This window comes from Branchiostoma belcheri, unplaced genomic scaffold (genome assembly GCF_001625305.1).
Source record: "Branchiostoma belcheri isolate BF01 breed outbred unplaced genomic scaffold, Haploidv18h27 scaffold7, whole genome shotgun sequence".
Lineage (NCBI taxonomy): Eukaryota > Metazoa > Chordata > Leptocardii > Amphioxiformes > Branchiostomatidae > Branchiostoma > Branchiostoma belcheri.
Genome location: NW_017804353.1, coordinates 4,779,845 through 4,794,775, shown reverse-complemented (window position 1 = coordinate 4,794,775; position 14,931 = coordinate 4,779,845). Strand labels below are relative to the sequence as shown.

Sequence of the window (14,931 nt, the reverse complement as noted above, 5' to 3'; positions counted from 1 at the left end):
GGAATGCAGGCCGTTGATTACCGTTAAACAGGCTTGATTCAAATTTGAATGCTGAAATAGACAGAGGGATTTTACGGCTCCCGTTGGTCATGAACGAACCAATGGCAAGGCACAGATAAATCTGTCTAAATGTTAATTTCGTGAAATTTCTTGCTCTTTCTTGACAGAAATTTTGCAGGCATTTTGGATGCATGACACAGTTTTAAATATTAAACTACCACATGGAATTCGTTACCTTTTCCCAAATAATTTCTTAAGTGACTAACTTTCTAAAATTGTACGGTTGTGACAAAATGTGGTCAAATTCTGTTTACTCATAAACAACATGGGTCGTTGCTTAAAACAGTTGTTTTCGTTGCTACAAGAAGCGAGGCTAATTTCGCTACGCACCTTGCGAGAATGAAACAAAAAATCACTTCCTAAAGAATTCGTTCCAAGCTAAGACGCAACTTTGTTAGCATTCAGCTTCAGTAATCATGCGTCGCTTAAATCCGCCTTGACCTTCACTGCTAGCAGAACTGAAATACTGGAATATTCCGAGTTAGCGTAGTTTCCTGCTGTTCCCGTTAATGGCTCCTCAGCGCGGCGGTTAGAGTGGCTGTCTGCGCGGCGGTACCTCCACAGCGGCCCCCGTTATGTCCTCCCATTGTCTCCGCCCCTTGATTGGTCATCCATCGCGCGCCATTAGGAATCCAGGTTAATGACTGAGAGGTCTGCCGGCGCAATCTACTGTAACCTGCCGGCATAATACACCTGTCGCGAGATGGAGTGTTTTCCCGTTCACGCGCGGCTACAGGCATGCAAACTACCGCCGGCTCACCAGCCCAGCAATCCTTCACCTTCAAGCTGCTGGAGAAAACATTCGTTGATTCACACTTCTGTAAGGGTACAAACTGCTTCGAAGTTTCTGCAAGCCCCGCTAAGGGCACAGCCTAAGCAAAAGTACCTGAAAAGCAACAACCGAGCAATCCTTCACCTTTAAGCTACTGCAGAAAAACATTACCAGCCTTGACACTATGCTGGAAGGATAGAAAACTTCAAAAGTTGCTACAAGCCCCTATAAGGGCACAGCCTGAACAAAAGTATCTGAAAAACCTAATACTGCTACACTGCCTTGAGGAAGGTGACAGACGGTCACCGAAAAGTCGGCTGAATAAACCTCTTAGTTGTGTAAAAAGAGTCTAACCTACCAACCTGATGAAACTATTCACAAACAAGTCTGTAAGCTTTTTCAACGGAGGCTGTAGTTGCCAGCTAGTTTCACGCTTTCGAATTGCTTTCGAAGACTGTGTACGATGTATTAAGTATAATGTAGCCCCTTTCTGATTCAGAATGTTCAGAATTCAGCTTCCTTTTTTCCTGCCCTGTAAGTTTCAAAGTCCTGTAATTTTCCAAATTAATACGCAATTATATCAAGCACTATCTAAAGCATCAATATTATAATGAATGAACGTTACATAAGAAATTATGTCCGCGCCGGCGAATCGAGCCCTCGTTGTTATTGCTGATTAAGTGTTCCTACCGCTGTTACAATCAAATAAGATCTAGTTGACTTGACAACTTCAATTCACTTTGATAGCAAGTTTGGCTGCAACCATGAATGTATCTTAAAAGATGGCTGAATTGAAAACACGTCCGCTAAGCGTAGACAATCCTTCTTTCATTTTTCCTTCCCTGCTGAGCCCAACAATACACCGCGTACGTTACTCGTCATGTCCCGTTCTCTGAGGCACGAGGTCAATGCCCTGGTTCTACGATTACCCACAGTTAACCGGGTCAGGCCTCAACTGAGTTGTTCATCCCTGGAAGTGTTTCTCCGGAGTCAGCAGACGTGGGCAGGTATGCAAATCAGCGGAGCGCGCGATGTCTTCTGGGCAACTTCGACTACAAAGTATGAAGTTGCGTTTTCCTTGCATTGGCATTTGCGGTCAGTCCACAAACAACAGTCAATAAAAGCATTCTATTTGAAACTTGTTAAATGGCGCTGACAAATAGTTTCGAAGTTGTGGCTTGTGCAAGTAGTGGTTAAATCTTGTAGCAAGTAGTTTGTTCGGCATCACGTTTTGTGCTATTTTGGTATTGAAAAATAAGTAGGAAAATGTTCGCCAGTACAGTGTATCTCCGAAATGCAGTAGCACAACAGCTACACGATATTTGTAATGATATCTTCCGCAGAATAACATTAATGAGACCTCCTTTTCATAAACTCATTTTTGTGCAAGTACGGCTGTGGGATAATGGAAAGTACGGCTTTAGGATAATGGAAGATGTATCCTCCATGTTGTAAGGAAGTAAAATTCGACCGTGGTTATGAAACACCCCGGGTGACCATGCTTCACCCTGATGCCGCGATCCGCGCAGTTTTCAGGCGGATTCTTACAGGAAATGAAGTCCATCAGCAGCAGTGGTTCGTCAGGATTTCTCATCCAAGGTGTCCTTTTTACACCAGATTTATCGAATCTTGTCTTCTCGTCTAAGCCTCCCTCCAGCCCTCCGTCAAACCTGCTTAGGAAGTAATGAACTTGAACGATAGACATCATCTCTGAAGGCTCGTCCGTCCATGTACATCGGTTATCATATTAGATACTCACTGAGACGGAAAGATACAGGCTTTTCCACGAATTTGGGTGGGGCAGACGTAATGTCAAGGATTATTGTTGGTTTAAAGCATTTTGACATGATAATGCTAAGAAAAACATCTGGATTTGAAGTTAGAACGAAATAAGAACGACAGACATTAATAAGAATGCGAAAACAAGTCGGAAAAACTTCATAATCTAGAATTTTCGTATCAGGAAAGTTGTCTATTTTGTTCGTCATAAATTTAGATTTAGAACCGTTTTGAAACATTTCAACTTAGCTGATTTTGCGATGGTCACTAGCACATGATGGAATACATATACAGATTCATCGAAAAAAGTGTCAAATCTAAGTGGGTTTGCTCAAAAGGTTATTTGGAGACATTTTCGGAAATTCAGATGTAGGAATCTGTTGATTGTACCACTGTGGTGTGCGTTTTATTTGTTTAAAGCATCTCCAATCCCCGCCCATTGTTTTATCCCCGCCCGCGCCCTCCCTTCCGGGGCCCCGCAAGGGCACCTTGCCCATTGATCGGCGCTCTCCGTGGTCCTGAATGTTCGGTTATTCTGCCGGCGGCGGCTTTCAGCGGCCCGCGCCCTGCATACTGATCCTTCCGCGCGCGCTGAGTAATTACAAGCGATAGCCTATCCCCGAGAAGATCATATCCTTACTTAAGCGATCCCTGTGGAGAGGGAAGATAGAGAGGACGGATCGATCAGCCCCGTTCGGGAGCACTTGGAAACCCCTGTGCGGCGGGCTGATACGCCGAGCTGCCCTCCCGAGATTATCGGCAAAATTGGCCGCAATTTTCCCCCAGCAATGTTCAAGCGGGCTCTCGTTGCAAATTCTCGGCATTTCTTCTGGGACCACTTTAAGGCAGCTTTAGACAGACGATGTCGGGATGAAAAATTCATGGCCGCTGCTGCGTGGGCGGACTGCCGAAGGTACCCAAACGATCGGACGGGCAATAGTCGGGCAAAATCTTATCTAAAACATGACTAATTGGTACAAAACTGTCCAAATCCTACTCCTGAGATATTTTTCGAAAAACTCAACGCACAAAAGTAACCATTTTGTATATTTCTTTAAAAAAAAACACATGAATATGAAAAATATCATTGCAGAACGGAAGGTTAATTTGATAGAATATGAAACGAAAACCGGCAACGCGTAAAACTAACAACGTTTCATGGGGCTACAGATTCAATCTCATAGAAGGGTTGTTATCATCGAAATGGCCAGGATTCGTTTCCGTTCAGTTTGTTCCGCTATTTGTACTTAAATGTTAAGACAACAGCGGACTGTCGCGGCCTTGGTGAAGTGGCCTCCGAAATATTAATTTGCTAAACACGAACAAAGTAGCGGCTTCACCTGTTTCAGAGATGATGGAGGATCCGGAGAACTCGGATGGTTTTTGAAAATTGAAATTCGATACCCCACCCTGCCCTGATTCGATAGATCTATTTGTGTAATTGTCAATGCACGTGGCCCACCTGCTCTCTGTACCCATCAAATCAAAATGGCCGGAGGACGTAATGAGTAAAGTGAGTGAGATTTAAAGGAATGTGGTGTCTTATAAACACGTGGATTGACAAAGTAGACTTCCTCTGTGGCTAGACCTTAGGGGAACAGCTATGTTGTACATTTCGTTTGAGTAGCCACTAGAAGATACAATAATGTTTGTAGTTCGTTTAGGAAAATCACCTTTTTACATGTAGACTCCAACGAAGTGAAACAAATTCGGCAGAATGGGTGTTGGTGATTTCATCTCATTCGCATAATCGCGTCGTGTTGGGGAAATATCCCCCTTTTCAGACTACAAATCCTGTATACTACAGACGACCTACGCTGGCATTTTCTGTACGTGCATGCCCCCAAACAGTATCACGCGCCATGAATTCTTAAGTATATTATGTAATAACTGCCAAGGGTTAATATGAATAAAACGAGATGACACCTCCATATCAAATGTGCGTGGGTGAGGCCCCAGGCAAGGACAGCTCAAAAACATGCAAATTTTCCGTCCTTTCATTTGGTGTAAGCCGGTTAGTTTCCTCAAGTGGAAAGGTTTGAGACGTGAATGACTTTAACTGAACTGCGAAAATACATTTTCACGGTCTATACACTTACGGGAATAGTGGAACAACATTTCTGTGAAAACTTGACATTTAAAAATTTTGAGGTCTTTCCATGCATTCCCACTGCAGGATAAAACTACAGAGATGTGCCCGTAATACTGAGAAGTATACGCACATGTACTGAGAAGTCGTAAACCCATAGCCAACAACGAACGTTTAAGAACGCAGAATGGGCACAAAAATACGCCTGAGCTAACCATTTCATGACGTTTTATAATACATGTTTATCGCATTCAACGAAAAAGCTGATCCTTCCTAATCAACAGTAGAGGTAAAACATCACTGTTAAGTTAGTCTAAAAGCAAGCTTTTCGTTGATTATATTTAGTAACGTGTCTGTTATACAGAAAACAAAAAGACCTATCGCATTTATTTTACATTTCCTGGTTCGTGGATAATTAAGGATGTAAGTCATGGAAAATAGGCTAGAGTAACACGAAAATACAAACAACAGTTAGCCAAGATCAGACGACTATCGTACCAATAAGGTTTAACATGAAAAGCGCAAACGGTCAGCCCGTTCACTACTCCCGTGTGAAAAAAAAAAAATAGCTATAGTGTCTCACCGTCTCCTAGTAAACCGCTTATATGAACCTGGCCTAACCTAAAACATTACAATGTTGAAATAATCCATCAGTCTCGTAATAAGCGGCCGTACATTTTGATTAGTGAGGATGTGAGGAAACTGTTGATCGTGACGCCGTCTGCAAACGAAGCAGACGAGACAGACAGACAGACAGACAGGTTTGCTGACTCCGTTTCTTTTAAATCCACCCAAATATAACATTCATATGATGTACCGGCGAACGCCTTGTTCAACAGAGTATAGTTAACATAGTCAGGTGTAATTCCCTCTTGAACTCATCAAATGAGCGGAAATCATGGCGATTTCCCATGATTCCTGTCGGGTACTGACATGACATTGTGGCTGTGCCTTCAAGGTCAAAATGGCGTCTCCCCGGTCTTTAACCGCTCCTGGTGGTGATATGTTCGATACAGTGTGTGCACATCATGCAGGCTGAAATAATGGGACAGGGCGGGACCTTTAAGACAGATTACGTTCTCCTTGCTCGTTCTCCCCTTATAATTTGCCCTTGTATGGGGCCGCAACTGCCCCGGATCTATGCGGAAAGGTTAACGTAACATAAACGTTTTTAAAATGCCATAACCGTTACACATTTACTGTTCTGGGCAGGGGGTTGGACCTGAGCCAGTAGCTATGTGGCGATTGACAAGGATTCTCAGTAGCGTCCACCGCCCCTTGCAAGAAGGCCTCAGAACTACCATCTATTCAATCTTGTGCCAATACTTATCGCCATAGACGGTAGATTGTAACGAATATTCCTGTTTCTTGCTATGCAAACCTAAGCGGTTACCGTGTTACAAACTGTTATTTAATATAAAACTAAAAATTGCTACTGGTGAGTTCGAAAATGTCAAATTTTCAATGATATTTTACAACCGACTTGATGGCGTAACGCCTGTGCGCTCTTTTAGCTTCAGGTTGATGGAATTTGCCGCTCTCATTTCAGGTCCAATTTCTTCCAAACGAAAACGAAAGGAGATGTGATGTTATTGAGATTTCAATACCCTTGCAAATAGTAGGAAAGACTTTGGTTTATTTTTGCACAAAATCCATGTACCAAATTTTAAACACGTCATAATTACTTACAAGTAACGGTAAACAGGTTGCAAACATGCCTTGGAAATATCTAACGCTAAAAAAATCCTGTTTCAGACATGGCTATTTATTGATAACGAAATGTAGTTAATATCAGTATTTTTCCTCAGATTTTTCTCAATTTTCCCAGACACACCCTGTCGGGTGGCCACACCTGTATGAATTATTGAAATTTCCGCTAGGAATGTTGGTCTATCGGCTACTGGAAGATTTCATTTTCTTTTGAGCCTTGATCGGTTTTCCGCTTCTTTGTATTACACGCATCAAAATCTGACGTGACCGCTCCTAACTGATAAGTCTGTGAGGTGGGGTTTAGCCATTCTTTATTTCAGTAATAAAAGGCGCGTGAGTTGTCAATTCTATTTTTTGCGCAACCCATCGAAAATGCATTTCGCATCTTGGGAGGATTTGGGAGGTGAATCATTTGCATTTTGAAGAATACAAACAATAAAAATAACTGTTTCATTTTGTTTCTGATCTTTTTCATTCTTTTGTCATCAAAGAATGTATCATATTTGCATGTTTATGATTTTTTGTTTGAACGCGCATTTTCGCGTAGCCTGATGAGGATAGATGGATTTCTGCCAAGGCCCCCATAACTCCCGGTCACACATGACTGATGATGAATATAGCTGAACATCAGGCCTACGCGCGCAGAATGCCGCATCTCGGGGAAATCTCTTGACCGGATAAAATGTCTTTTTCACGTGCTTTTATTTTGGGGCCCCGGCGGGGGGATCGCGAACAGGGTGCACCTGGCGGCACCTGTGTGCTACCTGTGTGCTACCTGACGCGTCACGTGAATATCACGTGATGCACACATGCACAAATATAAACAACTCGTCTGTACACTAATGTGACCAATTCTTTTTCACTGTAAGTTTTGGTATTAGAATCCTCGAGGTTTTTCCTTTCAAAAACATAGATTAAAATCATTTCAATACATTTTTAATCTTAAACTAATTCCTCAAGAACGAATTTTCATGTTATTGTTCATCAAGTAGATATGCTTAAATTTCCATCGAAGTTTTGCTGGATTCGGAAAGTCCTTTGAAAACAAGTATTAATTCCTTCACTCGCCATGCATAGAATTGGGCGTGGCCGATAAGACAGTTTCCATATCTTTGTAGCTTGCAGAATTTACAGGTCCATAAAAGTTTTAGTGGCCACCTTCGTAGAAGCGCATTGTACTTTTATCAGTTCTAATTAAAAGGCGTTAGGTAACCATTCCCTCCCGGGTCGTTTTCTATGAAACAAATGAGATTCTTACTTACTTGAGATTCTGAAAGATAACATCCCGAAGGGACAAAAGCTGTCTTTTTACTAGACATGGTTTAGTCGTGTTATCATTGTTTAAGGTGATAATTTCGTTGCATGATCTATATGTGCATTTTCCTGCTGTCTTCTCACCAGCGCGGAAAATTCGTTTATCGCAAAAAAAACAGGTGTTCGAAAAAAATCAACATGTTACAGAAGTAACGTTATTGTACAAGCACTGAAATTGTTTTCTTTGTTGTTATTGTTTTTTATTGTCTTTTTTCCGTGATGTTGTGTTGTTCCTGAGCGCTGGCCCCAGCCTCCCGGCACACCCCTGGCGGGCCCCAGCACCGCGGAACACTCGGAGCTTACCAAACAGCGCGCGAACTTGTCAAAGTCAACCAGAAATCAAACCGCGCCTCCCTGCCAAATGCCGATAAGGACGCGGCTGCTGATTGCGGGGTTTGGAGCTGTAATCAAGCGCGCTGCTCCCGCTACAGAACCGTCCGTATCAGACCTGCACATCAACCCCCGGCTTAACGTCTGACTACAGCTGAACGTCTTAAGACAGACAGAGGGGAGGACGTGAAGAAAATACCCGCGGCGTACTAAACACGGCTGTTAAAAAGGAGAAGGTCAATTGGGGATTTCGTTCTGTACATTTCGATTCCTCTCCCGTCTTGATCCGGCTCGGGTGCTTAACGAAGTGCTTGAACATCAAGGCGGGACTGAAGAAGTTCACAACTCCATAAAAACCGATGGAGAGATCCTCAAAGCTGGGTTGAGCCGCCTTTTGCAAAAGTACCGATCGAAGATTATGTTTCAAAATCAATTCAGGATTTGAACTTGAGAAAATAAAACGAGCGAACTCGCTGGTTGAGAATTGTAAGAAAACAACCTGAGCCGCGGCGAAGTCTGGTTTCTCAGAACCAGTGCCCGGTGATCCGTGTCGGAAGCCCCGGCCTCACGGAGTGATGAAACGCCTTTTATTAAATTCGACGCTGCAATCAACCCCGGAGGCGAAGTTGTAAACGTGTTTGACCTTGGCAAGGTGATAAAAAAGCTGTTTCAGCGCGGGTACTGATGGAGAATAGGGAGGGTGAGGAGAGTGTGGTTAATAGAATTTGAGAGTTGAGGTCTATTTTTGGCATTCGGAAGCGATCCCCGCTGCTTACCAGACTGAGAAGGTTTAATGGTTCGGCAGACAGAGAGAAAAGGTGTTCATAACGTTAGCTCATTTTAATATCACCCGTCTTGATGCCCATTTCTAAAGGCATTTGTCACTTGATTCCCTTTGACTTCTTGATGTTATTCTGCTTTATGCCCACAATAACAACTAACAACAGGTGAACAATAAAATGTAGTTAAATAGCTATATCTTCAGGATCTGTAAGTACTTAAGTTCGAGCAGAATTTTGTACAACGGTAGGCAGGTAGCCTGAGGAAAACCAGATCTGAAAAGTAGAAAAGTAACTACCGATCTAAATTCGATACAACGTACGGACTAAGTTTAAAATCTGTATACGAGTTCTTTGAGACGGCTTGAACGTGTTGCCGAAAACAGAATGCTTCCTTTGATCCAGCTTATTCTTATTCCCCTCGAGACACTAACTTGTCCTGTTATCTCGCAGACTCAGAGGCAGAAGAAAACGCCTTCTTGGCAATTTAGCGGACTGTCTTCCTGCTTCAACAATATCTGCACGTCGCTTTGATATTTCTTTAATCTTGAAAAGGAAGCCAGGAACAAAGGGAATATGACGCCCTCCGACCTTTCAGTTGTCGGGTGAAGCGAGATGTTTAGAATCTTTGCAATGGACTTGGGCCGGCTTCAGTCTGGCTCGATCGAATTACAGGGAGCGGGGTGCTTTTGAGATCGCGGTCGATAGGGGGCGTCTTCAAACGCACACACGAGCGGCAATGCCGTGTGTAATTACCTCGGGCAAGGAGCTTATTTACCCCATCCGCGATAGATTGTGCGCGTGATTGCAATGCAAAAGTGTGCAGGAAAGAAGTTGTGAGGGAATTTCCACTGTTTTGAGTTGTTTTGGTAAAACCGTGGCTTCAGACCCAAGATAGCAAGGTTCTTGTAGATGTAATGTGTTAAATATTGCATTGCAATACAGCATTTTCGCATACGCGCAACCATGGGAATCCTGACATCTAAAACCAAACCCTTGATTGAATATATTCAGAAAACCATGTCATCGGTATTTAAAACTCGTAGATCGTATAAAAAAAAAGCTTGTTACAGCCATTGTAATGGGTACAGGTGAATTCCTGTGTCACCTCACATCTGCATAAACATTCAATACCCATACACGGTTCGCCATGCATTTTATTCAACCTGGCAGAGTATAATTACCCGTCTTTCTGAAGCAGCATTCTAAGGTCTTAGAAGAGCTATTTTCTTACAAACGTGCATAAAGGAGTGCAACAGTGGCAACATTTCATCGCTTCTGTGCAAGTAATAGACCCATCCGATAACACAAAAAAAAACTCGATTAAAACGCGAAAATGCCAAACTGGAGACGAGTTGAAATGCCAATAAATTGACCGAGGTATTTTCTTCTTCTTATTGTTTGAAGTGCTAATTTTGACAGCAAGGATCGGTCTATAGAAAGAAAAAAGGTTCCGTGGCGTTTGTACAGCGCAGGTCAGCAGTCTGTGTGTAAGAGTCTATCTCGAATAACGAAAAACGTGTTTTGACTCACCACAACAACGTGACGGTCCTGGGCGGGTGAAACAGCTGTACGAGTTCTACTTGTATCTGCGATGGCAATGTGATTTACATGTATGCATAAATGCATCACAATGTAAAGAAAACAGGCATCTTTTTATTTGGCAACGAATGCAAACATAACTGTCAGTCGTTCAAAATCCTGTACTGAAAAAAATACCAATATGCTCCAAGAGACGATGAGACCTTTGCACGTACAATTTGCATTTTGACAAGATTTCAAAAGTAATGCTGACACGCATTCAACCACCCGACAGCCTTTGAAAAAGGGGTACCATGAAACCTCTCAAACAAAATGACAAAGAATTTCAGTATTCAGATATGGGCTTTACGCATATTCTTTTTCTGCAGGCCTCAAAGATAGCAACGACTGTGATCCGAACCCTTGCGTGCACAACGGGAACTGCAGCGATGGAATCAACTCGTTCACCTGTATCTGCCCAGAGGGGTATGAGGGGAGGTTTTGTGAAAAGAGTGAGTATAAAATCCTTTCTGCTTCATTTTTGCACTGTCTTTGGTGAAAGTGATAAAAGTTTAGCGAACAATTCATGCTGAAACGTAACAGTATAATATGGCATATCCAGATATGTTATATCAATCTTTTGTTTTCAATATTTTAACTTTTGACGTTTGAAAAGTTGTCGTCAACGCCCCGATTCTGCAAAGGTCACGTGTCCTGGGGGATTGTCCACGTGGTCATTTGAATATGAAGAAGGCTGCAGTGCGTTAAGACGAAAATTCGTTGAGGGGCTTTTTGTTGTGATGGAATAAAGTTGAGCTGTTCTGTGTTTTTTTTTCACCATAACCGGTAGACCACCTATGTGTAACACGCCAGTGCAGTACGTACAAGACCAGACTGTAAGGTTAGAACTACACACACCGGGAAGGACCCCTAATCTCTTCGATACGTGCGGTGGGATGCGAGTTAGCGCTGTGGTTCTCCTCATACTCTGACATAGAATAAACAGTTTGACAAATGGACTAGCTTTTCCGTCTCGTTCCAGATATTAACGATTGTAACAGGATGACGAAGAAGGGCGGGAACGTCTTCCTGTCCAAACACCTGTGCGCGAACGGCGGGACGTGTATCGACAAGGTGAACGACTACGAGTGTTACTGTGCACCCGGCTTCACGGGGAAGAACTGTGGGAGAAGTACGTAAAATACTTTGTTCTTCTGTGTCTTCTAGTGTTTTACAGAAAGTTAAAAGGGGTATGCGTATAGAGAACCATACCACATTAACTTTGCATATACCTGTATCAAGAAATGTTGTGCACTTATTTTTGAAATTTATGATTAAAATTAAAAAAAAAGACATTGTTTTGGTATCTCATCAGTGGTTGGAACGTCCGCAAAGTAACTTGAATGCAACGGGACATTTGTGGATTTCAAAAAGAAAAACCAGTGAAATGAAAGTCCCACAAGTAGAACAAGTGTTGTAAAGTGTTACATTGACTGTGGTCAGGACATGTATGGTGTAGATGTTGATCTGCCACTTTTTGACCTCCCTTACAGACATTGAAGACTGCACTGAGTACTCATGCTTGAACGGGGGGACTTGTAAGGACGGAATCAACTCTTTCTCCTGCCATTGTCCTGCTGGCTACACCGGGAGGATCTGTGAGATCAGTGAGTACACACACTTTGTAGTGTCGTGAGTACACAGATTTTGTAGCGTCATGACTCATAAGTACACAGACTTTGTCGTGTCACAAGTACACTGATTTTGCAGTGTCGTAAGTACGCAGACGTTGTAGCGTCATGAGTATATAGATTAGAGAGAATCAATGGCTTTTGCAAGAACACCCTGACGTTGATGCAAAGCGAAGATGTCTTGTATAGACGAAATGACATGATGCAAATGTACTGGGTACTAAATATATTACTGAAAGGCGGCGACCAAAAAGCACTAGACGTCCCTACAAGAACGCATCTTCGACTCATCGAAGAAGAGAAGTAGATATGCTAAAGCGTTTGAGTCAGTTGTTCCATTTTGTACCAATGGCAACTTGTATCACGTTGAACAACATATAATTTACGTTGCCTCTATTCAATACACAGTTTGGACTTCTTCTGTTGCAGAATCGGTACATGATATTCTATGTAGACACATCCTTATCATTATTGTAAAAGTACTTGGATGTACTTCACACAGCTGTCATTCTTCGCACTTTTAAGCCACGCTACTATTGAACTTTACGTTATTCATACAAGTATTACATTATTCATTCATTATCGACTATTTAGGCCTATGTGGTGGGTTCGGATTCTTTAAGCAGCGCTTACGGATTGATCGGTGGGCAGTTGCGCCCGACAGCGGCCAGGGCTAAAGGATCTTCCAGGTTTAACAATAAAGAAATTCGATAACATGGGATGGGGTCTGCCTTATGACCATCAGAAAATAGATGGCTCGGTTTGGGGAACTCGGAATCGATTTCCGATGTCTCATATCTCCGTGATTCATCGGTACCTGAGAGCATCTGTATTGGTTGGTGACCTTGGTGGATGAGTCATTGCTGATGCCGATATGCAGAGGAGCATCTGACGTTAAACGTTCACGTACATGCTGCAACCGCGCCCTGAGCGACCAACCGAATCTGTTTAAACGTTTTCTGTGCTTTGTGGTCTTGAAGGCATACTTTTACAGAAATTTCAAAAGATGAAATCAATTTTAGTCTCTGTACGATTGCTCAATCATCACCTTCTAGTGGAAAGAGGACCTGCTCAAGTCACGGTTCAAGCTAAATGTCCCAAACAATGCAACTTGTACGGGAATAACTCGCAGTTGTTGACCATGGACCAACATGATTCATCTTGTCAAAATCACAATCCTGGAGCATTCTGCTCTTGGTGGAAGACCCCGATCATTAGCCACCGGCCACTCCGGGGTTAACTCTCGGTCACATCTTCACAGGGCGCCGCAGTGTCCCATCGATTTACCCGATAAACCGAAAGTATTGGGCTGTATTGATAGATTATCTCTCATTTAACCTGGCTTATTGCCAATATTGATGGTCATTCTTTTCATGTTTTATTACCCCGTGTTTATAAGGATTTTCCTCCTCTTTCAATATTTCATGATTCTAGCAATTGTTGAGCGAGCTGTAACCCAGTTGCTACAACTTGAGTTTATGGTGATGTAATAGATTAATTTCCAAATACACATTACATAAACATGAAACAAATGTTGGAAGAAGAAGCTATAACCACCTGTGTTGCTTTCTATCCGCCATCTTGTTTGTCTCCGAAATATCCCATCATGCCATGCGTTGTATGCTCAAATCGAGGGTAGAGAAGGACGTCAGCAGAACAAACTAGTACTCCGCCTGCTCAAAATTCGTAATGAATTGTGCATAACACTTCGGCATAACGTCTCGTTTAAGGTCATATTTGCAAAATTATGGGTGAAATCCGGTATACTTTTCAAATGTTGTGTCGGATAAGATATGCAAGAAACAAAATTCTGAGGCAACGTTGACCAACGTTTCGGCGCAGGTGTAGTAGACAGCTGTTTACTTGTGATCTGACCCTGTACCCTGTATCAAAACACAGATTCGGACGACTGTCTGTCCACCCCTTGTGAGATTCAGAACATCATGTCATACGTTGTGTGCTGAAATCCAGGGTAGGGAGTTGTTTACTTGTAAACATGTGACTATGACCTTGTGCCCTGTTCCACAGATTCTGACGACTGTCTGCCCAACCCTTGTGAGAACAACGGGACCTGCATCGACGGCGTCAACTCCTACAGCTGCGTGTGTCTGAGCGGCTACGCGGGGGCCAACTGCGAAACAAGTGAGTCCTGTAAGACAAAAATTACTTAACCTCTGCCGGCGTGCCGATGTACATCCTGTGACCGTGGCACGTGTGGAGGTTCCGTGAGTCCAAACTGCACTTCATACGACATGCGCGCACTAGATGTCAGCATTCCACTGTTACTGCGATTCTCACCAGACATGCGGAGGAACACTAGCGGTAAAGTAGCCGTATTGAGGGACATTTCCTTTGTCAACAAGGATATAAAAGTAAGAAAAACAAAAACCCTTTCATTAGAAGTGTTCTTGTCTAGTAAAAACACACGTTTAACGTTTTTTTCCTCATTCTGGAACTAAAGGATATAAAGAAAATTCCAGTAAGTAAAACAAAAATCCTTCCATAAGAACTATGTTTTTGTCTCTAGTAAAACACACATGTTTAACGTTAAAATTGTTCCACTTTTCTTCCTTTCTGGGTATAAGAGTTTTGTAAACAAAGTTATCTGGGGTCCGTAGCTCGCCAGACGGGGCGGGAGCCGCATGGGTTCCTCTGCAAGTCCGCTGAAAATCGCAGTACCATTCCACTCCCAGCCCGGAGGTCGATGCATGCAATCGATGTCGCATGACAGAAGCTTCGATTTTGCTACAGCGTGATTATCTGGACACAAGCCGACCTCCTGCAAGCAAGCCAAGCTTGATTTGTGACTAGGGTAAATATGCGATGGGGGTAACAACACAGCTGCAGTTGTTGAGCCTTGGGGTATACAGATACAGATACTGTGGT

General features: G+C 42.9%; 1 pseudogene; it reads left to right on the top strand.

Moving 5' to 3' along the window:
* Nucleotides 1–14,931, top strand: part of LOC109484755 — a 38,464-nt pseudogene that overhangs the window by 19,802 nt on the left and 3,731 nt on the right.